This window comes from Podarcis tiliguerta, assembly GCF_965153285.1.
Source record: "Podarcis tiliguerta genome assembly, chromosome: 12".
NCBI classification, from domain to species: Eukaryota; Metazoa; Chordata; class Lepidosauria; order Squamata; family Lacertidae; genus Podarcis; species Podarcis tiliguerta.
In genome coordinates, this window is record NC_139545.1 from 16,178,842 (window position 1) to 16,206,311 (window position 27,470).

A 27,470-nucleotide genomic window follows, 5' to 3' on the forward strand; every position below is an offset into this window, starting at 1 on the left:
ACTGCCAAGTCAGTGTGTGGCCGATTCACTGAATTCTTAGTAGTTCTACCAGTATGGGTGGTGATAGAACACACCCACAAGCATCAGCTCAGCTGGAGATTTTGGGGTACACCATCCTGGCTCAGCCAAGGCCAGATCGTAAAATGGTGTAAGCTCTGAAAATGGGACGTTCTGAGGGCATGTTTGGGGCAGGATAGAGAGTGGAAACATGGGGTACACCCCTTGCTTGATCTGACCAGCTCCTCCAAGATGTCTCCACATGAATCATGACACTTAAGCCCGTTCAGCTTGGTCATGCGATCTGGCACACCCTGCGTAAATTAAGCTGGCACAAACAGAGTGGTGTGACTCAAACACTATTTTAAAGGCTTGTTTTCCCTCTGCCAGGCTTCGGTTGGCGAGGCATTTGGATCTGGTGTACTTTATGCCAACTTAATTTACACCGGCTTGCTTTATGCCAGCTTCTTGTGCATAGGATAGTTCCCTAAAATGAATATAAACGCTAATTATGTTAGTAATTAACAACATAATCCTAATCATGTCTCCACAGAAGGCTGCTGGGAAACTACCATGGAACTCAGTAAGTTCTTACTGAATGGCATGCGTAAGATTATAGGGGAAGAAATCTGTTCATCGTGACAGGAAAGACTGGTAGGTCACTTTAGATTATTGGGAATAATTATGGAGAAATAATTGCTCCATAAATGTTCTTCTCTTATATGTTGGCTTTGTTTAGAATAAGTTGGAATAGATCTTGAAATTAAAACGTTGGCGTTCAGTTTCACCCCCTTTTTAGAGGCAAATTGTAAACTGCAATACGTTTTTGTAGCAGTGTGCTTCAAATATCTCAGTGCCATTATCCCATACAATTTTCTTGCATTAATAACTGAGTAGCTCTTTTTAAAATATGGCTAGATATGCTTTGTTGAATCTTTTATCATGTGAGAATTCATGGTTGAGAGGCTGTGGAAGAGTAAGTGGATGGGGGGGAATGGAGTGGGGGGAGGGATATAAAATGATCAATGACTCCAGAAATAGAAACAAAGTGAGAGATCCATTGGGAGGAGAGAGTTTATTTTTTTCTTGGCCCTACCATTCAAAAGAGGTGCTGATATTATTCAAAATCATCACAGACAGAGACACGCGTGTACCCGGGAGTCCCATTGAACTCATTGGAACTTCCATGCACAAGAATGCATAGTAAACAGTAAATTTTGCAACAAGTGTGGCCTCATGTCATAGGAGCCAATTTCTAGCAGCTGAGGGGACTTTAGCCCCCACAATAAATTTGCTGAGGGGACCGGGCCCCCACAAAGTTGATGGGCATTCCATTCAAATGGTGCATGTGTGCTGCGTCATGTGTTCAGTTATGAGGAGCGGGGCTTACCTGGGCCCCCTTTTTTTTTTTTACTCAAGTTGCCACCCCTGCCTCATGTTCCCACCCCCCCCACAGAAAATAACATTGCTGAACTACATCCAAAGTGAGCGCTTCCTCCCCCTGTTTATTTATTTATATACTGTATATGCTTGCTTATTTTCTGTTCTGTCCCTGAAAAAAAAAAAAGCATTGCAAAATCTAATTCTTTCATTCTAAAACCCCCTACTGCGCCTGGCTACCTTGCCAAAGTAAATTTGATTCCCGCACACACCTCAAACTCTATTAATAGAATTCAGACATGCATAATAAAGTTTACTAGATTATTTTACAAGATTATCCATTAACTTTTAAATTGCAGGACTTGGCTACTTTTTGTCCCTCCAGGCTACTGCAACTAGAGCAGAAGTTCATTTCCCCAGTACTTGTAGTGGAAATATATTTATTGCTAGCGGAGCCCGTGGTTATCTCTTTCTTAATGTACCCTTCCTGGGCAAAAATTTGCTTCTAAATAAGGGGTGTTAATCCAGCTGGCTGATAATCAGATTGCAGCGATACCTTGGGTTACAGATGCTTCAGGTTACAAACTCCGCTAACCCAGAAATATTACCTCGGGTTAAGAACTTTGCTTCAGGATGAGAACAGAAATTGTGCAGCAACGGTGCAGCGGCAGCAGGAGGCCCAATTAGCTAAAGTGGTGCTTCAGGTTAAGAGCAGTTTCAGGTTAAGAACAGACCTCAAGAACGAATTAAATACTTAACCCGAGGTACCACTGTATTTCTGTGGGTGTACTCAGAGTATGACTAACGTTAGATTCCACCCAACATTTCTGCATGGCCTAAATCAGCTTAAAGGAAGCATGAATTCAATGTGACTTGTGGTTCTCTGGATTCCATACTGTTCTCATACAACAAAAATTGCATTAACCCAATACTCCAAACTCTGGAGAAGAGACTACAGCTTGAGCAGTGCAGTTGTATAAGGTGGAAATATTCAATACCCCACTTTCTTTTGCTCAGTTATTTTACCTATTAAGCTTGTTGACCTCCTCCTTTAGCACAGATGGGGAATCTATAGTTCTCCAAATGTTGCTGAACGTGCAGATAGAACCCACAACCCTGAGATTAAGAGTACAGTATTGTGCTCCACACATTGTTACCCCAAAATCTGCAAGATTTGAAGAAGGCTGCGCACCCTGCCTCATTGTAGGGCAGAACATGAAGGAATAGCTCTATTTTTTGTTATTTCCTTTTCTCTTTGCCTCCATCCTGCCCCATTATTTACAAACTGAAACTCTTTATACAACTTGTGTCATGGGGGAACACTTGTGTGATTAAAAATCCAGCCACAGGAGGCCAGTGTTGTTCTACAGAAACAACGCTGAAAAGGAAGGCTGTGCTAAGGACCCCAGATGATACATCTAAGCATCCACGAACTTAATTCCTTCCGGAGGTCCATTCTTAACCTGAAACTGTTCTTAACTAGAGGCATGCTTTTGCTAATGGGGCCTCTTGCTGCTGCTGCGCCGCTGGCACACAATTTCTGTTCTCATCCTGGGGCAAAGTTCGCAACTCGAGGGAACTCTTCCAGGTTAGCAGAGTTTGTAACCTGAAGCATTTGCAACCTGAGGCGTTTGTAACTCGAGGTACCACTGTACACGCCAAAAGATCTTCCTCATGTATAAAGGTAAAGGTACCCCTGACCATTAGGTCCAGTTGGGGACTACTCTGGGGTTGCGGCACTCACCTTGCTTTACTGGCCGAGGGTGCCGGCGTTTTGTCCGCAGTTTTTCCGCGTCATGTGGCCAGCATGACTAAGCCGCTTCTGGCAAACCAGAGCAGTGCACGGAAATGCCGTTTACCTTCCCGCCAGAGCGGTACTTATTTATCTACTTGCACTTTGATGTGCTTTCGAACTGCTAGACTGGCAGGAGCAATGATCAAGCAACGGGAGCTGACCCCACTGCAGGGATTCGAACTGCCGACCTTCTGATCGGCAAGCCCTAGGCTCAGTGGTTTAGACCACAGTGCCACCCACGCCCGTGAGCCTCATAAATATAGTTCCCTTTAAAAATAACTGTGTTATGGTGCACGGGCTTGAGTCCTGCATTGCAGGGGGTTGGACTAGATGACCCTCAGTGTCCCTTCCAACTCTACAATTATATGATGCTAACTAACTGGTCCCAACTCCTAGGGGCTGAGGTCCTTTCTGCCCCGCAGTAAAATATTTGAAGGGGACAGGCAATGGCGTAGCGTGGGGGGTACAGGGGGGGCCGGCCGCACCGGGCACAACATCTGGGGGTTAGGGTTAGGGGGCGCAAATCCACGGGTTGGGGGCGCAAATTACTTGCCTTGCCCCGGGTGCTGACAACCCACGCTACGCCACTGGGGACAGGCACCCCCAAAGCTGATGGGCACTGCCATCCAAATGGTGCATGTGCCACATCTTGTGATCGATTATCCTGGGTGGGGCTTACCTGTGCCCCCCCCCATATTTTATTCAAGTTGACATCGCTTGAGCATGATTTTGTTGAGCATGATTTTGTTGAGCATGAAATCAAGCCAAGCATCTCATCAGAGCAATTCCCGAGTCGAGGCAGGATGACATAAGCTGCTTCTGAAGACACACAGAGCAACCCAGACCATCAATGTGTCATGCTAGAGGAGGTGTGGATGAAGCAGAGGTGTCCCTCCAGCTCTCCCTGTCAGGATCCGTCACCTGGGGAGCTCCAGAGGCGTCAATGAAGTCCCCACATGCAAGGATCACTGAATGTGCCTGCCAAAATGATGGGCAGCCAGGAGCTACTACTGGTGCAATCCCCAGTGGTGGTAGATGGCAAAAACTCCCAAAATGGGATGCCTGGGGGCTTGGCGTAGTAGCTGGTCAACACATGTGGACACTGCTGCCACCTCATGACAATAATGGGACTGATCCAGGCCTCTTCGCTGCACCAGCCCGGGAGCTTGCACAGCAAAGGAGTATTTTGTTTTCCTGAGACCCCCTGTCTTACTGTCCTGGTTGGCTTGCACACTGATCACCACTTTATCAAGCCCCATCGCTACCAGCCAGGAGCTAGGATTGCGTCCTTAGGGTGGTAGTTAGCAAACTTTACTCAGAGTAGACCCGTTGAAATTGATGGACCTATTGAAATTAATGGACCTAACTTCATCACATTCATTCATTTTGATAGGTTCCCCTCCTCGCCCGAGTATGAATAAACATTGGATAAAGTCCAGAGTCTGGATTCAACCAAAGTATCATAATTTTACAAAGGAGACCAGGACGATTGTGCACCATGTTCCAATTAAATGTAGGAAGATTTAGAATCATTATATTCTGCTCCAATATTCTGGTCCCATTGACTTCGGTGGAGCCAAAGCCTATCTTAATCTAGATTCAATCCCCTCCCCCACTTCATTTTGTAACTAAAATGTTTACTGGATGACCGTGAACTCTTAGAATCTGTTATATTTCTTAATCTTCAAATGGTCTGATTATTTGCTGTACCTAATCACCTACTGCATTGACTGGGTGTATGTAAAGAAAGGAGGGGAATAATTTTGTTTAAAACAAAATAACAAAGCAAAGCACATAATTATGTTTCTGAAGGCAAAAATAACTCCTCCTATTAGCAGACCACTTTCTGAAATTAACATTTTCGTGAATATTTATCTTTTGAGAAAACTCCATTGCCCTTCATCATTCATTACATTTAAAATCATTTCGAAGTCTTTTTTTGAAAATGACTTCTGTAGCTAATTTCAGTAAAAGAATCTTGACGGAGAACACTGATAACAGGATTCCTCTGTTTGTTGCAAACAAATGTTTTGCCCATTTGGCTGTTCTTAAAATTCACCCACTGATATATAGCCATTATTTATTTACTTAGGTGTTCAATTTACCACCTTTCATACAGCATTCCAAGGACACCGTAAGTTACACATTTTAAAAAACATTAAAATAGCAATACAAATCTTCAAAAATAAAATATAGCAGTGATCCAGGGCAAGCGAAGTCTCTGGTGCTCACAGAATTAACTGATGAGTTTCCATAAGATTTTTTTTTAAGTGCCGTGGATATTCCTTATACTGTGAGGTTGCTTTCCTCATAACACCAGATATTTGCGAGTTGATGTCATTACTTCTGGTGAACAAAACACACCTTGCATATGAGCAGAGGCGCTCTCACCTTTTTTTGTTTATTTTTTAAAGAATACTTTACATATTCCAGGTCTGAACTAGGTATTCTCCAGGTACCCTGTTTTAGCTGAACTACATAATTTATTCAAAAAGGGAAGGGTCTTTTCTGCGCTTGGAATTTGTTGTCTTCCACTGCCTCCCGCAGTCTGGTCAAACTCATGCTGGTAGCTTTGAGAACACTGTCCAACCATCTCGTCCTCTGTCGTCCCCTTCTCTTTGTGCCCTCCATCTTTCCCAACATCAGGGTCTTTTCCAGGGAGTCTTCTCTTCCCATGAGGTGGCCAAAGTAGTGGAGCCTCAGCTTCAGGATCTGTCCTTCCAGTGAGCACACAGGACTGGTTTCCTTCAGAATGGAGAGGTTTGATCTTCTTGCAGACCATGGGACTCTCAAGAGTCTCCTCTAGCACCAGAATTCAAAAGCATCAATTCTTTGGCGATCAGCCTTCTTTATGGTCCAGCTCTCACTTCCATACATCACTACTGGGAAAACCATAGCTTTGTAATACCCCCCTTCAAAAATCCACATCCTGTATCAACATGACAACATTGCAAACTTTTTGGTCTGTGGCCAGGTTCTTCCTCTTGGCCCAGGCATTTTAGATGACAATCTTGTTGATATTTTGCCTTCCTCCATTCTTTATTCTCCCTCTTATTTTTGCTGCATATACTTTAAAAATAATAATCCATTTGTACGTTGTGTGGCTAGCTTCACTCACACCTTTGCATACCACCATAGAATCCTCTCCATGAGGGCTGGGTGATTTGAGAAATATGTTAAATGGACAAATAAAATAATATTGGGGGAAAGAGATTCCTGGGGCCCTGCTGAGCTCAGATTAAGCCCTGGGGTTCCCATTAGCACATGCAAATTTCAAAGGCTGGTATCTCCCAAGTTATCTATTTGCATGTCAGCCTCCTTGTAGGATTAAATGGGGAGCTGTGAATGCAGCTTGGAGGATTCCACCATCCAAATGCTTGTTTAAAAAGGTAAAGGTACCCCTGCCCGTAGGGGCCAGTCTTGCCAGACTCTAGGGTTGTGCGCCCATCTCACTCAAGAGGCCGGGGGCCAGCGCTGTCCGGAGACACTTCCGGGTCACGTGGCCAGCATGACATCGCTGCTCTGGCGAGCCAGAGCCGCACACGGAAACGCCGTTTACCTTCCCGCTAGTAAGCGGTCCCTATTTATCTACTTGCACCCGAGAGTGCTTTCGAACTGCTAGGTTGGCAGGCGCTGGGACCGAACGACGGGAGTGCACCCCGCCGCGGGAATTCGAACCGCCGATCTTTCGATCGGCAAGCCCTAGGCGCTGAGGCTTTTACCCACAGCGCCACCCGCGTCCCAATGCTTGTTTAGCAAAGGAAATAATAAGGGGAAGGAGAGGGTTCAAATTATGGTAGTTGTGGTCAGCTGTTGCCAATGAAGCTCAATCCAAACTGGCTTCAGCTATTCATAGATCTTCTGTATGTGCCTTAATTTGATGTAGGGAATCCTTAGATTGTATAAAGCAAGTCCTTTCCATTCACCCTTTGACTTGTGAGTCTTTAAAATACCCTCAAATGAACTTTTCCAGTTTGACCTTACTTTAAAGTAAAGCAATATAGGGAGGAGAGTAGTTGCTCAGAGTCCTGAGTTCAGGAACCAGGCAATTTATCACATCTATGAATTGTTAAGAGTCGGTGATCAAACCAGGTGGGTTTTTTTGTGGCTCTTGTTAGATGCAGATTTGCAAATGCAAGATTGCCTAAATTAAGCCATGTACCCTTTACCTGCTTAAAATGCAGCTAGATGGTTCTTTTCCTCAATTGGGATTGAAGCTGGCTTGGGATGGGGAGATGCATGAAAATGCAGTACAGTGGTAGCTTAGTACTCGAACGGCTTGGCTCCCAAACAAATCGCCTCCCAAACGCTGCAAACCCAGAAGTGAGTGTTCTGGTTTGCGGAAGTTTTCCAGAAGCCGAATGTCTGACGCAGCTTTCAACTGAGTGCAGGAAGCTCCTGCAGCCAATTGGAAGCTTTGCCTTGGTTTTCTAACAGTTTCAGGAGTCGAACAGACTCCCAGAATGGATTAAGTCTGAGAACCAAGGTACCACTGTATTTCTTAAGAAACTAAGAGAGATACAGGGTAGATATGGAGTGCGGCTGACATTGTGTGTACATTGCTTCCCATACCAGTGATGGGAGCACAGTGGATGCGGAGTAAATAGGATTGTGTAAACAGCCTTAATAGGGACTTCATAGTCCATGGAATCATTGCACTGTTAGGCAAAAGAAAGTTTTACAGAATAAAGTGGAATGCCCTTCTAAATTTGCTTCAAGTCAACAACATGCGCCCAGATAACCACGGAAACAAATCATAGTAAATGTTGACAATGAAAAGAAAACCAAATTATGGTGGCCATGTGCATGCCCCACTTTGCAGAGGAAAACTTCTTCCTGAAGGAGCCCCGTTCCCACAGAGAAGTCCAGGCCAAGTCTGATTTGAAGAACTAGTAAGGCAGTGTGGTGTAGTGGTTAGAGAGTTGGACCAGGACATGGGAGCCCAGGATTCAAATCCCCAAGCAACCATGAAGTCACTGTCTCTTAGCCTAACCTACCTCACAGGGGTGTTGTGGGGTTAAATGAGGGGGGTGGGAAGAACCACGCCATGTACGCCACCTTGAGCTCCTTGGAGGAAATAAATTTATAAATGTAAAAAAATTAATGAGGGTCGGCAGGCACATAGCTTGTCACCTCATCACAGTCTTGAGACACAGTTTATTGCTCTTTAAATTACTGTAATTGTTTCTAAATCTGCATCTACACATATAAATTAGTAGAAGCAAACTGTATGCAAATCCGTGGCACCTTTCATCCTCTTTTGGGTTCTTTCTCCCTGTTTTTCCCCTGATGCATTCCTTCTTCTTTTTTTGAGGATGCATTAAGTGGCCATTCTAATCACAGTTAGTAGTAAATCTAATGTCGGGAAAAGCTTTAAAAACTGCCCAATTGCTCACAAGTATTATCTGACAATATCCCTCTCGACCCACTTAGCTAGAGAACAATGTTCCAGCCTCTAAATATATCTCCTTCCATGAAAGCCTACCTCTGTGTTTTCCAGTACAAAGTGGAAAGTTTCAAATGGACCAACTTATAGTGGTAAAAGCTGCAGATTTTGTTGAGTGTGATTTTCATATCTTTATCTCTGTTGTACCACTCTGAGGATTCAAACAATTAGAGGCTCTAAGGCTTAAGCTCTGTCTACAGAAACTCTGAAGTGATGCCTGAATTTTCTAGATAAAAACAATGTCCCACATTTTTTTTGGTGTGGGGAGGATAATGAGATAAGATTTCCTTTTCAAGCACAGTGCAATCTCTGCTTTTGCCACTGTCAGAAGATTAGCAGGAAAGCTGAAAGTACAAGCTTCTGCTCTACACAGAATTCTTAAACGGTAGGAATGGAAATGATGTTAATTCTAAGTAATTCTATTATACTGTTGCAATTTCCAGCTGTTGTGTTGAATTACATACAGATGTTTGAAGTGGTGAAGCTTTTGTGATTGTTTGCTGTCTGGCTGTAGTGACTAAATGTTTGCATTAGCTTATGATTACCCAAGAACTAAACCTGTTAGATGTATTTTAATAGGATTGAGAGAGGAAACTTAATTTAGTGAGGGGAGTTCAAAGTTCCATATATTTATTAATATTTTATTTAAACTACTGATACACCACTTAATATTTTAAAGTGAATAAAAGGCATGGAATACAAAGTAAAACAATATAAAAACAGCATAAAATACATTTCTACAGCTACATGTTGACCACTGAAATATATGACCAATATCACTAATCTGAAAATGTTTCAGTGAACAAAAAAGTTTTAGCATATGCCCAAAACGTAAGATTGTTGGCAATTTAAACTACACTACCACGCAAACAGCATACCGTTGTTAACTGGGTGGATTTATTGTCATGAGAAACCAACTACAAAACTAGAATAATCCAAAAAGTAGAGTTCAGATTTATAGGGTTGAATCCAGACTGATGTCAGATCTACACCCTGCATTTAAAGCACATGACTCCCCCCAAAGGATCATGGGGGCTGTAGTTTACCTCTCACAGAACTACAATTCTGAACAAACTACAGTTCCCAGGATTCTTTGGAAGAAGTCGGGTGCTTTATAATAGGGCAAGTTAGTACAGTCATACCTCGGATCCCGAGTGCCTTGCGAGTTGAACGCTTTGGCTCCCGAATGACGCAAACCCAGAAGTGAGTGTTCCGGTTTAATAATAATAATAATAATAAATTTTATTTATATCCCGCCCTCCCCAGCCGAAGCCGGGCTCAGGGCGGCTAACAACAATTAAATAATCAAACAATCAAATAATCAAACATTCTAAAAACATTCCATTATAAAAATTAATTAAAGTCAAATTAATGGCAACCGTTGAGGGAAATTCTGTGCAGGTTGCCAGAGGAGGGGGTCAGGCTGGGACCTGACCAAAGGCCTGGTGGAACAACTCTGTCTTGCAGGCCCTGCGGAAAGATGTCAGGTCCTGCAGGGCCCTAGTCTCTTGTGACAGAGCGTTCCACCAGATTGGAGCCGCAGCCGAGAAAGCCCTGGCTCTAGTTGAGGCCAGCCTAACCTCTCTGAGGCCTGGGTTTGCGAGCATTCTTTGGAACCTGAATGTCCGGCGCAGCTTATGCGCCTTGGTTTCCGAATGTTTTGGAAGTCGAATGGACTTCTGGAACGAATTCCGTTCAACTTCTGAGGTACGGCTGTAATTGTAGAATCATAGAACTGTAGAGTTGGAAGGGACCACAAGGGTCATCCACTCTAACCCCTGCGATGCAGGAATCCTTTGCCCAACATGGGGCTTGAACTCATGACCCTAAGATTTAAGAGTCTCATGCTCTACCTACTGGTAATTCATTACCATTTATTACAATGAGACTACACTTTTGGATGCAAGCCATTGCCTCCTCTCTGGACAGCATAAAAAGCCATTCTGTCAAAGTTAATAACATCTGATATGATCTCTATTTGCTCTGCAGACTGTTTTGAGGACCTGCCTTTCCACTTAATCTTGCTATGTACGGGATAGCAAGATAGCAAGGGGATAGCTATGCACAGTGCCAGATTTACATATAAGCTAAACAAGCTATAGCTTGGGATCCCAATCTCTTGGGGCCCCCCAAAAATTTAAAGGAACAAAAAAACCTGGAGGTACGTTTCCAAAATATAAGATAAAAAACAAATAAAATAAAACCTACATACAGCAACAGTGTTTTGTGTTGTGTAAGCTCCTATGATGTAAGTAATGGGCCCTGTCTGCTAGCCTGCTGCCTAAAACATCACTGGTTTGCTCATTTCTATATATAGGGTGCCTACATTCTGCACAGACTGGTTGCATGGCAACATGTGCAAATGGCTTTAGATACCTATTAGGTCCATAAAATGGGGACGCAGGTGGCGCTATGAGTTAAACCACAGAGCCTAGGACTTGCCGATCAGAAGGTCGGCGGTTTGAATACCCGTGACGGGGTGAGCTCTCGTTGCTTGGTCCCAGCTCCTGCCCACCTAGCAGTTTGAAAGCATGTCAAAGTGCAAGTAGATAAATAGGTGCCACTCTGGTGGGAAGGTAAACGACATTTCCGTGCACTGTTCTGGTTCGCCAGAAGCGGCTGAGTCATGCTGGCCACATGACCTGGAAGCTGTATGCCGGCTCCCTCGGCCAATAAAGCGAGATGAGCGCCGCAACCCCAGAGTCAGCCACGACTGGACCTAATGGTCAGGGGTCCCTTTACCTTTACCTTAGGTCCATAAATGACCATATAGCATATATTCAACACAAAAAACAACGACAATTTGCTGTTGACAAAGGACAGCTGGACATATAAAGGGCCCCATTACCTTCAGTAATTTAGGGCCTCATCAAACCTAAATCCGGCCCTGGATATGCACATCCCATCCTCTGTCTTGGGCTGCTAGTTGCAATCAGCACCAGGTTGTCAGTTGCATTCGGCTCTATTCTGAAAGCTCTACAGTGGGCAACAAGTGCTTGCATACCACTAGCAGATTAAAACCCTGCAACCCTAAACATGTTAAATGGATTTAAATGGAGCATCCGGGTAAATCTCCTTCAAGTACCGCAATACCAATTGCCCATATGCAAAATGCAATGATTTACAGTGCAATCCTATATATGTCCTCTCAGAAGTAAGCCCCACTGAGTTAAATGGGGCTGACTTTCAGGTGAGTAATTCCAGCCCCCATTTATTGATGGCCAACTTCAACTTGGTATAGGATTGTAGCCCTCATTTGTTTAAATAGCCAGCATTGGGCTGCATTTTAACCATGTTGCATTTGATTGAGACACCCGGTCAATGCTGACTGGAAGATACCCATTCCAGCACCCCACTGCTAATATTTGCTGTTTTTATCTCTTTGCTTTGTCTTTCACAAAAGAACACTGAATGATAAGGGAATCCACTCCTCCTTTGATCATAAAAAAGTGTTTCTCTTGCCCAGGGATCCCAAATGGGATATTTATAAGGATCAAAAAATTATTCTATTTACAGCAAAAGAAGTATGGAAGGATAGATTTTGAAAAACAGAAAAATGCAGGTAAAGTCCACACTAAGATAAGACCCCATCAACTCAGAAGGAAGGAGAGCTGAATTCAGTTTTTCCAGAGTGCCAAAAATATACAAATTGGAAGCAGAAACTCATGAAAATCAATCAAATGGAACTGCCTTTTGTAGCACTAGTCTATGTTGGGGTAGCCAATATAGTGCCCTCCAGTTGATCCTCGACTACAATTCCCATCATCACACACGTACAGGAGTGAGATGGATTTGTCTTGCATATTTCTGAGAGCCCACTGTTTACATATGGCTAAACTGGAAGATAATAGTCTTTTATGTAACTAACCGCAATGACCTTCCACTGAAATAGCGAGTCCGGACAAGACCGATGTTATCCTCCATGACTGGGAGGCAACTGATGTTTCACTCTGGAGAAACAACTTAAGAAAACAAAATTTGAAATAGATGCTGCATTTCATGACAGAGCCCAAGAGTTGCTTGGATGAAATCTCAGATTCAATCTCAAAGTAGGGGTGAGGAGCCTTTTTTCCTGCCCAAACTAATGTTCCTTCAGGCATAATTTGTCAGGGTCAGCGGGGAGGGCTGGAGCAAGAGTGGAAGAGGCCAGAGCCAAAAGTGGAAGAGGGACCCATAACATCTCTCTCTCTCTCTCTCTCTCTCTCTCTCTCTCTCTCTCTCTCCCCCCCCCCCTTTCTCTCTCTGCCATCCTCTTTCTTCTTCCTTCCCCTCTCTTCACTGAATTCATGTTGAGGGACACATGCATCCCATGAGCCGAGGTTCCACAACCCTGGTTTAAATGCTCTCAAGTAGCAGGAAAATCCTCCACCTTGAGATCTGCTACCAATGAGATAATAACTGGGCTAGGTGGTCAAGGTGACACTGTGGTCTAAACCACTGAGCCTCTTGGGCTTGCCGATCAGAAGGTCGGTGGTTCAAATCCCTGAGATGGGGTGAGCTTCCATTGCTCTGTCCCAGCTCCTGCCAACCTAGCAGTTTGAAAGCACACCAGTGCAAGTAGATAAATAGGTACCGCTGCAGCAGGAAGGTAAACAGCGTTTCCGTGCACTCTGTCACAGTGTTCCATTGTGCCAGAAGCGGTTTAGTCATGCTGGCCACATGACCCAGAAAGCTGTCTGTGGACATACGCCCTCTGCCTGAAAGCAAGATGAGCACCACAACCCCATAGTTGCCTTTGACCAGACTTAACTATCCAGGGGTCCTTTTGTTGTTGTTGTTTAGTTGGGTCCGACTCTTCGTGACCCCATGGACCAGAGCATGCCAGGCACTCCTGTCTTCCACTGCCTCCCACAGTTTGATCAAACTCATGTTGGTAGCTTCGAGAACACTGTCCAACCACCTCGTCCTCTGTCGTCCCCTTCTCCTTGTGCCCTCAATCTTTCCCAACATCAGAGTCTTTTCCAGGGAGTCTTCTCTTCTCATGAGGTGGCCAAAGTATTGGAGCCTCAGCTTCACGATCTGTCCTTCCAGTGAGCACTCAGGGCTGATTTCCTTAAGAATGGAGAGGTTTGATCTTCTTGCAGTCGATGCGACTCTCAAGAGTCTCCTCCAACACCATAATTCAAAAGCATCACTTTTTGTTGATGCCTGTTGTCTTTGTCCATGGAGTTTTCTTGGCAGGGATACTGGAGTGGCTTGCCGGTTCCTGCTCCAGGTGGATCATGTTTGGTCAAAGCCCTCTACTATGACCTGTCCATCTTGGGTGGCCCTGCACGGCATAGCTCATAGCTTCTCTGAGTTATTCAAGCTCCTTCGCCACGGCAAGGTGATCCATGAAGGGGAAGGGGTCTTTTACTTAGGAGTAACTCCAGTTGAACCAAGTGAATTTTACTTCTAAAGAAAACACATCAATTTGCACAAGAGAAAGAGTGGGAGTTGATACATCAACAATTCAAACCTATGCATGCTTACTCATAAGTAAGACTCTTTGAAGTCAGTGGGGTCTACTCTCAGGTAACCAAGAAAGTGCATTGTCATGCACACTGTGCCTGCTGAATTTACCTTTCATGGACACTATTGAAGGGAGCCCTTTCCACTTCTTAATCTCACCACCCTTCATTCCACTGTAAATGGGTTTTGGGAAGGGGTGAGATTTACCGGTAAATAAAAATTATTCCCTGCATGGCTTTCTGGCCAAAAGGAAGAGAGAAACAAACAAACAGACAGACAGACAGACAAACAAATAATGCACCTTCTCCTGGACTACTGATTCTTGAAAGCCCAGAAAAACTAATGGCATCAAATAAAATAACCTGCTGACTAAGGACTAACAGTCATCCCTGGGGTGGGGGGTGCGGTGAGAATCCACAAATAGCACAAAGGGAAGTAATTTAAAATAAGAGGAGAGTGACAGCAAGCCAGGAAGACCAGCCCTCATACTGTACAGAAGAAAAAATCTTGGCCTTGTAGAAATGAGTTGCAAAATTCCATTAGTTGCCAAAGACAGGCTTCAGACTAAAAAACAACAGCAGCATTACAGGAAGTGTCTGTGGGTGGGCCTTAACTTTCTGCTAAACGTGCCAGTTTTTCAAGCATTCTCTGTAGCTGCACCTTTGCAGCAGGTTGATTGTTACAGGGATAAGCCAGCGCAGCATCTCACTGTGTACACACATTGCCAGTTGAAAACGTAGCTAGTTTGTTCTTTTCCTTAATTTGGATTGAAACTGGTTTGGGAGGGAAACACATTAAGCTGCAAAAATTAGTGCCCTCTTTCCCAATTTTCATATATATGTATTAATTTCAGCCTGCATTACTGTCTACCACATTTATTTGCTACCCCTTCCCCACAGAAAATGAGTAACACAATGAAACTGGAGCGATTATGCCCCCCTTTCCCCTAGTGTATGCGTTAAATTTTACAGGGGAGGACTGGGCCTGTGAGAAACAATCTCCATCTTTAATTATATTTACTCATCCTGATATTTAATTCCTCCACCTGGAGACTCCAAGATTGGGAAGCTAAAAATGCAGAGGTTCTTCAACGATAGTGTTGAATAGTATGCTGCTCTAGCCTAAATGGCACTCTGCATGGGGCTACCTTTAAAGGTAACCCGGAAACTGCAATTAATCCAGAATGCGGCAGCTAGACTAGTGACTGGAGTGGCCGCCGGGACCACATAACACTGGTCCTAAGAGATCTGCACTGGCTCCCAGTACGTTTCCGAGCACAATACAAAGTGTTGGTGCTGACCGTTAAAGCCCTAAACGGCCTCGGTCCTGTATACCTGAAGGAGCGTCTCCATCCTCATCGTTCAGTGTAGACACTGAGGTCCAGCTTTGAGGGCCTTCTGGCGGTTCCCTCATTGCGAGAAGTGAGTTTACAGGGAACCAGACAGAGGGCCTTCTCGGTAGTGGCGCCCACCCTGTGGAAACCCTCCCTTCAGATGTGAAGGAAATAAGCAGCTAAAAAGGTAAAGGTAAAGGTACCCCTGCCCATACGGGCCAGTCGTGTCCGACTCTAGGGTTGTGCGCCCATCTCACTTAAGAGGCTGGGGGCCAGCGCTGTACGGAGACACTTCCGGGTCACGTGGCCGGCGTGACGAAGCTGCTCTGGCGAGCCGGCACCAGCGCAGCACACAGAAACGCCGTTTACCTTCCCACTATAAAGCGGTCCCTATTTATCTACTTCCACTTAGGGGTGCTTTCGAACTGCTAGGTGGGCAGGAGCTAGGACCGAAAGATGGGAGCGCACCCCGCTGCGGGGATTCGAACCGCTGACCATGCGATCGGCAAGCCCTAGGCGCTGAGGTTTTACCCACAGTGCCACCCGCGTCCCATAAATAAGCAGCTATCCTATCTTTAAAAGACATCTGAAGGCTATCAGGGAAGTTTTTAATATTTAATGCTGTACTGTTTTTAACACTTAATTGGGAGCCGCCGAGTGTGGCTGGGGAAACTCAGCCAGATGGGCGGGGTATAAATAATAAATTGTTATTATTATTATACAGTTGTACCTCTGAAGCCTTATTTACCACGGGGATCCAGGGCCTGAGCCCATTTAGCACGCACTCCCTACCTCGGAGGAGACAAAGGCTCCAGGGACCAGCTTCTTCAGAGAGAAAGGTTTTTTATTTTCATCTGCACAGAAGGGCACCAGTGGAATAGCTTCCCAAGACTGGCGCATTGAAACAAAGGTGCATTCAGCTTTTATCACCCTCAGTTCTCCTCCTGCCCCCCCCTTTACACCAATCACATGCATCCACCTATACACTCCACCTTCTTGGAGCATGGGGGGAGAAAGGCAACCTTACATTCCTACGCATGCTCAGTTAGTGAATTACTACGTGTCCTATTCTCTCCATATACGTGTTCATTCTATTCATATACGCTACGTGGTCATTCTTACTAGGGGCCATCCTTGCCTAACAAGTTTAACTTGCCTAAGATACTTATCTCACTCCCTTCACCTCGACTCCTGAATGCCTTGGGAGTCAAACGTTCTGGCTCCCGAACGATCGAAAACCGGAAGCAAGTGTTCCGGTTTTCGAACATTTTTTTGGAAGCCGAATGTCTGGTGCGGCTTCCACTATTGTTTCCAGTGCACCTGCGCAATTGGGAACCAATCGGAAGCTGTGCCTTGGTTTCCAAACTCTTCAGAAGTCGAGCAGACTTCCAGAACAGATTCTGTTTGACTTCTGAGGTACGTCTATACATTCACAGGGTTATATCCAACTTGGAGTAGACCCTACTACGAATATGACTAACATTGGCTATCAATCATGATGAGCAGGTGCTCCAGCTAGCTGCACATATGATGGATCTTGCACACCACCTTTCATTCATTCATTACAATTAGGCTTCCAGGCTGCCCTTTCCAAATACAGTGGTACCTCAGGTTACATACACTTCAGGTTACAGACTCCGCTAACCCAGAAATAGTGCTTCAGGTCAAGAACTTCGCTTCAGGTTGAGAACAGAAATCATGCTCCGGTGGCGCGGTGGCAGCAGGAGGCCCCATTAGCTAAAGTGGTGCTTCAGGTTAAGAACTGTTTAGGTTAAGTACGGACCTGCGGAACGAATTAAGTACTTAACCCGAGGTACCACTGTATAAAGATCTGATAAATTCATAGCGACCAAAATTCATAGCGACAGTATCAAAGTAAGCAGGGTTACTTTACATACGGAACCAGTAATATTAATAATAATAATAATACAAACTTCCCTAAACTTCCCAATAATATTCTACAAGTCTCTGTCTTTAAAAACAACATGCTTCAAAAACCATATCTGAATTAAAAGCCATAAACCACGTAATGTAGATTGAACCCTGTCATAGTGCAAAACCACAGCGACAGACACTCAGGACCGATGTGATCCTTCTATGATGATTACTTCTTAAGGGTCAGTCCTTAAGACTCAGACACCACAGTGCCCTCAGATAACCATCTTGACATTTACCATTTGCTTTTACCATTAAAAAAAAACATAGAACAAATTGAGGAGGGTTGCTTTGCAAATGTCACCAGCTTTCTTTAATCAGAGCTTTGTATTAAGGGGTGTGGGTGTTTTTGCCTGTTTTTTGAGCCTGGGCTATTTCTGAGCATTGCCATCTTTCTTTCTGTGAAATGGATATTTTGTGGTGCTTGTGACATATTTTCAAATGTGCCCCTAGGCCCAAAAGCATAGAGCACCCCATAATAGATACAGTGGAACCTCTACTTATGGACGTAATAAGTTCTGGAGTTCCGTCCGTAAGTCAATCCGGGTCGCTGGTAGAAGGCACAGGTTTGCCGCAGTCACAACTTGGATCGGGCCCAAGTAGAGGCAGTCATAAGTAGAGGTTCTACTGTAGATTTATAACACTACAGTGGTACCTCGGGTTACATATGCTTCAGGTTACGGACTCCGCTAACCCAGAAATAGTACCTTGGGTTAAGAACTTTGCTTCAGGACGAGAACAGAAATCGTGCTTTGGTGGCACGGCGGCAGCAGGAGTCCCCATTAGCTAAAGTGGTGCTTCAGGTTAAGAACAGTTTCAGGTTAAGAACAGACCTCCAGAAAGAATTAAGTTCTTAACCCAAGGTACCACTGTACTAGATGTGGGTGGGTGTGGATATATAAACAGCAAGAGTGTTAATTGTCCCTTCCTGAACAGGATTTTTTTGTATCTCTCTCTTCTTTCTGTCTGTTTCATCAGACAGGGTGGCTCCAGAAGGTGCCTGCATAGAAAACATTTGCTACTAAGTGCCACAAAGTTCTTACTCTTGCAGTCAAGTTTCTTCCTGGAAATTTAGTTTGCAAGAACAGCTGAGCTTCCATCAATATACCTTGTTCTTCCTTTGCAAGTTAATTAAGCTTTGCAAGGTCCAGCTGCAAACTTAGCTATTGTTACCAGAAAAGTGTAGAGGGGAGACAATAGGAAAAGTCCCAGGTTCAAGGGCTAGCATGAATGTATCCAAAACAAACTGATGAGAGTCAGATTGCCCTGAAACATAACTCTGGGTCTGATCAGCAATAATTTCAACTGTTTAACAATGGTAGCAACGTCTCCCCCACTGGACCTTAAATGATATTGCTGAAATGGAGAAAGCTTGTGGTGAATTTTTGTGCGGAAGAACCGTGAGCTCTGTTCAGTTCTGGGGCTCAAAACCAATTCCTGGGTTGGGAATTCTTTAATTTTCAATCTATTGGGTGGGTTGCTGTTTTTTGCACCTGGCTCTTGTTGCTAGATCTGTAGAGACAAAATAGGTTCTGCAGTCCTGAAGTTTGCCGACACACCTAAAATAAGCTGCACCAAGGGCTCCTGGGATATGGCTGATGGGCAACTTGTCCATGATTGTACGCCTGCCTATGCAAGTAAATAAAGGGGTATCTGCTACAGATGTATTGCCACCCAAATTAATCTTGTCAGGCCCTGCAGAGTTGGATCTACTTTAAAGCCTGGGTTGCTGGCAACTTCCGGAAAACGTACTATGGCTCCAAAAGGCACCAATAAAAATGGTGCATGCTGTCCCAGAACTGAATGCAGCTTACAGTCTTTGTGGTTCAGAAGCTGCTGCAGTGTTAGATTTAGAGGTGGATGTTGAAATCCAGGTTCAAATCCCTGTTCAGTAAAGGTAAAGGACCCCTGACAGTTAAGTCCAGTTGCAAATGACTCTAGGGTTCAGTAAAGGTAAAGGGACCCCTGACCATTAGGTCGAGTCGTGGCCGACTCTGGGGTTGCGGCGCTCATCTCGTTTTATTGGCCGAGGGAGCCGGCGTACAGCTTCCGGGTCATGTGGCCAGCATGACTAAGCCGCTTCTGGCGAACCAGAGCAGCACACGGAAACGCCGTTTACCTTCCCTCCAGAGTGGTACCTATTTATCTACTTGCACTTTGACGTGCTTTCGAACTGCTAGGTTGGCAGGAGCAGGGACCGAGCAACAGGAGCTCACCCCATCATGGGGATTTGAACTGCCAACCTTCTGATCGGCAAGTCCTAGGCTCTGTGGTTTAACCCACAGCGCCACCCGCGTCCTGAAGCTTAAATCCTCATTATCGCCTTACCTGGGAGAAAACCATAGAGAACTCAAGTGGGACTAACTTGCAAGGAGACTTCCAGAGGATTGAGCTGCAGGCACCCATGATTTAAGGTAGATTCCAATTGCAAAAACAAACAAACAGCAGCCAGGTTTTGAACCTGCCCTTGTAGCCGTTTCTCTTAACAGTGTTCTTAACATGATCAGCATGCAGGTGTCTCAACAGCCAGGAAGATCCAACCTAAGGCAGCATCCTTCTTTTCTCTCTTCACAGGAACTTGGTGACTGCAATGCATGGAAATAACATATACGTAGTGAGCAATAGAGACGCGGGTGGCACTGTGGGTAAAAGCCTCAGCCCCCAGGGCTTGCCGATCAAAAGGTCGGCGGTTCGAATCCCCGCGGCGGGGTGCGCTCCCGTTGTTCGGTCCCAGCGCCTGCCAACCTAGCAGTTCAAAAGCACTTCCAGGTGCAAGTAGATAAATAGGTACCACTCACTAGCGGGAAGGTAAATGGCGTTTCCGTGTGCGGCTCTGGCTCGTCAGAGCAGCGAAGTCACGCTGGCCACGTGACCCGGAAGTGTCTCCGGACAGCGCTGGCCCATAGCCTCTTGAGTGAGATGGGCGCACAACCCTAGAGTCTGTCAAGACTGGCCCGTACGGGCAGGGGTACCTTTACCTTTACCTTAGTGAGCAATAAGTATTCATTCTCCCTGTGTAAACAAAAACCTGATTATTGCCCATCAAGCTTCTATTAAAGCTACTTTATTTCTGCTTAGTTGGCAACGCTACTCGTTGGAGTTGAGCTGAAGTTCCGTGCATTGCCTCATACAATGTTAGGGAAGGGGGAAAGACAGGCGTTTTGCCTTCTCGGTTGACATGATTTCCTTCACAAGCCTTAAGATTACCTTAAGGAACACATCTGTTTCCTTGCCTTCCTGCTTCTCTATTCCGCTTCACCTGCGCTAGATCCCCAGGCTTGGGAAAGTTTCCTGAAATGCCCATTTTGCTATTTGATTCTGTTTCCTGAAAGGCTTCTCTTCTCTTCTCACATTCTTAGTTGGATTTGCAGTTGCATGCAAAAGTATCGGATTAGTTTACAATACAGGAGGAATGGTAAAATATTCCTTTCCGAGAGATATTGTTCCGCAGAAAAAATAATCATTTCTTGGACGTTGGACCACAAATTGATTTTATAGCACTAATTGTTCACTTTGCAATCTGTACATGAATTAATAACTGTACTAACAAGAGCTGTCCACCAGTTAAAGATCTGAAGTTGATTAATCACCTGTCTTTTAATCAATTTACTGATTAAATTTAAATAAATGAAATTTGCATATTAACAGAAGCGCAATGCCTTTTTGAGGAAATGGAAGGAAGTCTATGACAACTTACAACAGCGTAAGTAAAAGCTGCCACTCCTGTTTAGATAGAAAAGCCGCTTTTACTATTTTTATTTTTAAATTCCATATGGTAGTACTGTGATATTTGACATTCAGAATTAACCCCACTCAGTGTAATAGGGTTTACACCCAGGAAAGCATGGATAGGAGGATTATAAACTAGTAACATCTTGAAGGTCCCAGGCCACAGAGAAGTTAGGCTGGCCTCAACTAGAGCCAGGGCATTTTCGGCCGTGGCTCCGATCTGGTAGAACACTCTGTCACAAGAGACCAGGGCCCTGCAGGACTTGACATCTTTCCGCAGGGCCTGCAAGACAGAGCTGTTCCACCAGGCCTTTGGCCAGGGCACAGCCTGACTCACTCCCTCGGCAATCTTCGCGGAGCTCTGGTTGCCAGTGGCTTGAATTAATTAATTTTATAATGAATGATTTTAGAGTGTTGTTTGTGCTGTACTTTTGTACTGTTTTATTGTTGTTAGCCGCCCTGAGCCCGGCTTCGGCTGGGGAGGGCGGGATATAAATAAAATTTATTATTAAGTCCAACTGCACTCGGGTACATGCATTGGATTATGCTGTTGTGGCGATCACACAGGGTCCCCGGATGTTTCACCATCTATTGATCCCTATGCCACCACTTTATTTCTCTCTGCCACCACCCAGGCCCTACCTGGTACAATACTGAGTCCAGTCAGGTTTAAATTGGAACATAAACTTCTGTTTATTTGTTGCAGTTTAACAAGCGTGTGGTTTCATAAACGGTCTCAGTCAATTCCAATCATAGGCTGCCTATCCAGACCTATAACTTCCACTACCTGCTCTAACTCACTAAACCACCTCTCAGATATTTACTTGTCTTCCTAGCCCCTAACTGTTCCTGACTCAGCTTATTTCGCTACGCTAACTCAACCTACCCACAGACTCTATTCCCATTCACTCCTACTCCAACCAACCACCCAACTCCCAACAAACTCCTCCCTTCACCCCTCCCAGAGCTGCTTTTATAGTCCCTCTGACTCCACCCCCCTGGGTTCTGATTGGGTAACCTGATTAACTATTTCACCTCCAGCACTCTCATATGTTAACGTCACAGCTGCAAACTGAATAAAGCTGGTACCATACTGAGGCTAATAAGTCTGATTGAACTCCACCAAACTTAATTATGTGTAGGCACTTGAATATTGGCCTTAAATGTACTTTTATACCACTCAATCCAAGGTCTCACTTAAAGAGATGTGGGTCTTTTTGACTGTGATAGCAAACTTATTCACCCAGACATAGGAGGGAACAGATCTTCCTTGTCCCAAGATTTTGAGGGGCCACCACTGCACTGCCATGATAATGACCTTAAAAACTGGGTAAAGTGCACATTGAGAGCAGCTGTTCCATGTTTTGTTGAGATTTGACACCTTGGAGGTGCCTAAGCCACCATGCGCAGTATCAGAGGTGTGGCCCATGAGGTTTATGGAAACCATTCAAGGTCATGTCTAAAGCATGTTCTAATTCGAGTTTTCCCCAAACTTGGGTCTCCAGCTGCTTTTGTACTACAATTCCCATCATCCCTGGCCACTGGTCCAGCTAGCTAGGGATGATGGGAGTTGTAGTCCAACAACAGCTGGAGACTCAATTATAGGTGTGACCACAATCATGATAATATCCAAAGAAAGTCTATGGATATCTGCTAGCAACCTAATTTAATGGTGAAAATTGCCCATACAAAAAAACCAACAACCTATGGATTGTGGTTATTACCATTCCTTGGAGGAAAAAACTACTTTTATGGGTGAACAGTTAGGGCAACCACACATAAAAAGTGACTAAGTCCTAAGAAATGAGTGTATGGAGACAGGCACTTGGGTGGTATTTATTTCATCTTGTTAAATGACGGGTGTGTGGCTATCCATTTTACCATGTAGGAGGAAACTTTGTACTCTCTCTGCTAAAGCAATAAGCTCGGAATTTTGTTCAGCTGATAGAATCTCACAAAAATGTGGTAGGTGTCCACGGAACAGCGGAAGAACAAGCTCAGTTTAAAACTGGTTTGGCCAAGTGTAGTCTTCAGAACTGAAGAGAACAGGTCACAAGAGAAATCCAGAGCTTGTTTCACTGGACAACCCAGCAAAATGTACATGCCTCAGGAACAATGTAAGAGAGCTAAGGGTATGGCTCTGTGTTTAATATTATATTAAATGCAGGATCTATATACAGCATTGTGCTGCTTTGCTTCTTGCAGCTGTGAGTGCTCACGCACAGTGAAATACCAGGCAATAGTGTGTGTGACAGAAACAGTGACATAGACAAAATTATTATTATTATTATTATTATTAACATTAAAAAATTACTTGAGACAGAATAAAAGGTAAAAAATATATCACAATTGCAATGCACACTACAATATGTTACAGCACGAACTGGCAATAGGGAGTGTTTGAAAGATACACAGGGAAGTTAAGAAATTATATTATACTCAAATTATGACTGAATAATAATAATAACTTCAGATAATTAAAACAGTCGTGTTTAAGAAACAGATGTAAACAGACTGTCAGGAAGAAATTATGAGTAAATAACGTAATGAGTATTTTAAGGATTAGAATGAACTAAATGATGCCAGTTTAGCAACCACAGAAAAAGAAAAAGCCTCCAACTAACTCCATCAAAAGTATTTCAGTACTGCTTCTGGGAGACAGAACTAGCAAACAGCAAGAAACAAGGGAGAGAAGGCAATTTGATTTCCTTCAGCATCCTTCCCCTGGTGAAACCATTCCCTGTGGTTACAAGCTAGACTTGTCAGTCGCAAAAGAGCTATTTCTCACCCCCTATCTCTACCTTGGTATCTTCCTTACATGGTAAGATTTGTTGTTGTTTAGTCATGTCCGACTCTTCGTGACCCCATGAACCAGAGCGTGCCAGGCACTCCTGTCTTCCACTGCCTCCCGCAGTTTGGTCAAACTCATGCTGGTAGCTTCGAGAACACTGTCCAACCATCTCGTCCTCTGTCGTCCCCTTCTCCTTGTGCCCTCCATCTTTCCCAACATCAGGGTCTTTTCCAGGGAGTCTTCTCTTCTCATGAGGTGGCCAAAGTATTGGAGCCTCAGCTTCAGGATCTGGTCTTCCAGTGAGCACCCAGGGCTGATTTCCTTCAGAATGGATCGGTTTGATCTTCTTGCAGTCCATGGGACTCTCAAGAGCCTCCTCCAGCACCAGAATTCAAAAGCATCAATTCTTTGACAATCAGCCTTCTTTATGGTCCAGCTCTCACTTCCATACATCACTCCTGTGAAAACCATAGCTTTAACTATGCGGACCTTTGTTGGCAAGGTGATGTCTCTGCTTTTTAAGATGCTGTCTAGGTTTGTCATTGCTTTTCTCCCAAGAAGCAGGCGTCTTTTAATTTTGTGACTGCTGTCACCATCTGCAGTAATCATGGAACCCCAAAAAGTAAAATCTCTCACTGCTTCCATTTCTTCCCCTTCTATTTGCCAGGAGGTGATGGGACCAGTGGCCATGATCTTCGTTTTTTTTATGTTGAGCTTCAGACCATATTTTGCTCATGATTTTGCTTTTAGCCGACACTTGTGAGTTGCAATAGGTTCTTACCTAGGCGGGCACTACAGGGTCCTCTACAGTGGCCTCTAACATGGTTAATGAGGAAGGAAAGAGGAAAATTTGGCTGACAAATTAATCAAGCAACTAGCAATGAAGCAGAGGATGACGAGTGGATGAGGATAACACAGAAGCAAGCAACCAAAATGTCACAAAATAATGAGCAAGCTTTGGAGTTCACAGAGCTCTTCATCAGGCTATTTTGTGACTTATTTTTTGGTCTTAATAATAATAAAAAATTGTCTGCCTGTTTTGATTTTTTTCCTGGCAGACCAAAACAACTCCCTCTGCTTTTTATAGGCATCTTCAGCTATGAGATTTTGTGTCATTGACACCCTTCTCATTTGAGAGCCAGATTCGAAATGTATATTGCTTTGGTGTTAGGGTTCACATTTTAGCCCGATCAAAAAGTGGAAGAAATAAAGGGGGGGGCTTTAATGAATAAAAGTGACATTTAAATTCCAGAATTCAGAGTTTTAGGGTCGTCATCTTGCCTGAAGTTCCGAGGTAAGAAAATGATAGAGTTTTGAATATCATAATGAACATGTACGCTCTCCATTTGCTGTAGGAGAAGCGAGTGGCGAAGCTGAGCAATGGCTGAGTTTGGAGCAAGTTAATATAACTCTTGGCACTGAACCGCATTTACAGTCCTTCAGGTGTCAATCATGCAGGAGAACAACCCCTTGGATGAACCTCTGAGAGGTATATATGCTATATGCATTAGCAATCCATTAACGGCACCTCAGACACACTTGCCCATGTCATCAAAGTATAGATTTCAAGTAAAAGTTAATGCTAATTCAATAGAATTCTGTACTGTGGAACCTACAGCACAGGTGTCTTTGTGCAATTTGCAAGCATATATTCCAAGCTCTGAAATTAGTGACTAAATAAAGTATTAATTTTATGAAAAATAATAAAATGACACCCTTATTTTCTTTTGTATTTCGGTACTGAAAATAGGAGCCTAGGGAGCTGTCTTGTATACCAAGTCAGACATGACAGCAAACACGTTATTTTGTGCCACAGGGCACCAATACTTCAGTTCTAAAGACATAATGTAAATTACAATAATGAAAATTAATGGACAGCTACATATATTTGCATCTGAAACCACAGCACCTTCTTATTCATATAAATGGGGATAAGAAATCCAGCATTGTCTGAGCTCTGTGAGCGCAGCTTTCTCCCAGTTGAAGCGCAGTGTTTGAGGACTGGGACATTCACAGGGAAACCAAAATGCTCGTTTACAAAGCTATTGTACTACCAACTTTACTGTATGCTTGTGAAACATGGACTACTTATAAACTTCATCTCCAACTCCTCAAAAGATTCCATCAACGGGGTGTCTGATAATTGCTACACATCACTTGGGAAGACAGGCGAACTAATGCCAGTGTACTGGAAGAAGCAAAGATCATCAGTGTCAAAGCCGTGATTCTTCAACATCAACTTCTTTGGACTGGTCATGTTGTTCTGGATGTGAGGGCGATCTGGCTGCGACATCTGTCACCCCATTGATCGCCAGGGTTGATTCGGCTGATCTGGCTGGCTAGGCGGGTGTCCCCTTCCTCCCTCACCGCTCCATGTGCGTCCCTCCTGAAGCTGCGCGCTCGGTGGAAGAGGACGACCATCCCAGATAGAAGGAGTGTACCGTTCTTTGGTCAAGGGTATACGATAGCTGGTCATGTTGTTCGGATGCCTGATGATCGTCTTCCAAAGCAACTACTCTATTCCCAACTTAAGAATGGAAAACGAAATACCGGTGGACAGCAAACGAGGTTTAAAGACACTCTCAAGGCAAATCTACAAAAATGTAGTATAAGCACTGATAACTGGGAAACACTGGCCTGTAAGCGCTCCAATTGGAGAACAGCCTTTACCAAAGGTGTCATGGACTTTGAAGACACTCGAACTCAGGACGAAAAAGAGAAACAAACTAAGAGGAAGGCATGTTTGACAAACCCTCACCGTGATCATCTCCCGTCCAGAAACCTATGTCCCCACTATGGAAGGACGTGTGGCTCCAGAACTGGCCTCCACAGTCAGTATGGTGTAGTGGTTAAGAGTGGTAGTCTCGTAATCTGGGGAACCGAGTTCGCGTCTCCGCTCTTCCACATGCAGCTGTGGGTGACCTTGGGCCAGTCACACTTCTCTGAAGTCTCTCAGCCCCACTCACCTCACAGTGTTTGTTGTGGGGGAGGAAGGGAAAGGAGAATGTTAGCCGCTTTGAGACTCCTTTGGATAGTGATAAAGCGGGATATCAAATCCAAACTCTTCTTCTTCACTTAAGGACTCACTGTTAAGACCGTGTTCATGGAAGACAATCTTACTCGGCTTCAACTGATTGCCAAAGATTCATACCTACCGTACTCACAAGAAGAGTTAATTGGTGATTACTTTTAGATTATGTGCAGGATTGGAGCCTTAAATTCTTTCAGGCTTGGGACCTAACCCTGCAATCCTATACACACGTAGCTGCAATTCTAACACCACTTCCCTGGGAGAAAGCCCTAGTGAAACCAGTGGGGCTTACTTCTGAGTAAACATGTATAGAATCATACTGAAAGTGTTTTCGTTTAATGTCCCGGTCTTTTTTTAATTATTGGTTGTAATTTTTGCTTGTCAACATTTTATGAAAAGAAGAATTCCGTTTTTTGCAATTCCTGTCAACCAACTTAATTTCCTGTACTAAAAGTAAATATTAATATATGCTACTTTGTTTGGCAAAGCATACCTTAACCCTCAAATGTTATTGGTTTGGTACAATGTTAAGTCAATTAATGAACTGAAAATATTTTAAGACGTACCCTTAATGACTCATTT

The 27,470-nt window shown here is 44.2% G+C and overlaps 1 long non-coding RNA gene across 1 annotated transcript; it reads left to right on the forward strand.

Annotated features, from left to right (window-relative positions):
• Window positions 1–412: 412 nt before the first annotated feature.
• On the forward strand, window positions 413–26,058 carry LOC310660518. The gene is made up of 3 exons (XR_014503471.1): window positions 413–651; window positions 25,213–25,346; window positions 25,608–26,058. It is a non-coding gene; the product is annotated as an uncharacterized lncRNA (long non-coding RNA).
• Window positions 26,059–27,470: the final 1,412 nt, after the last annotated feature.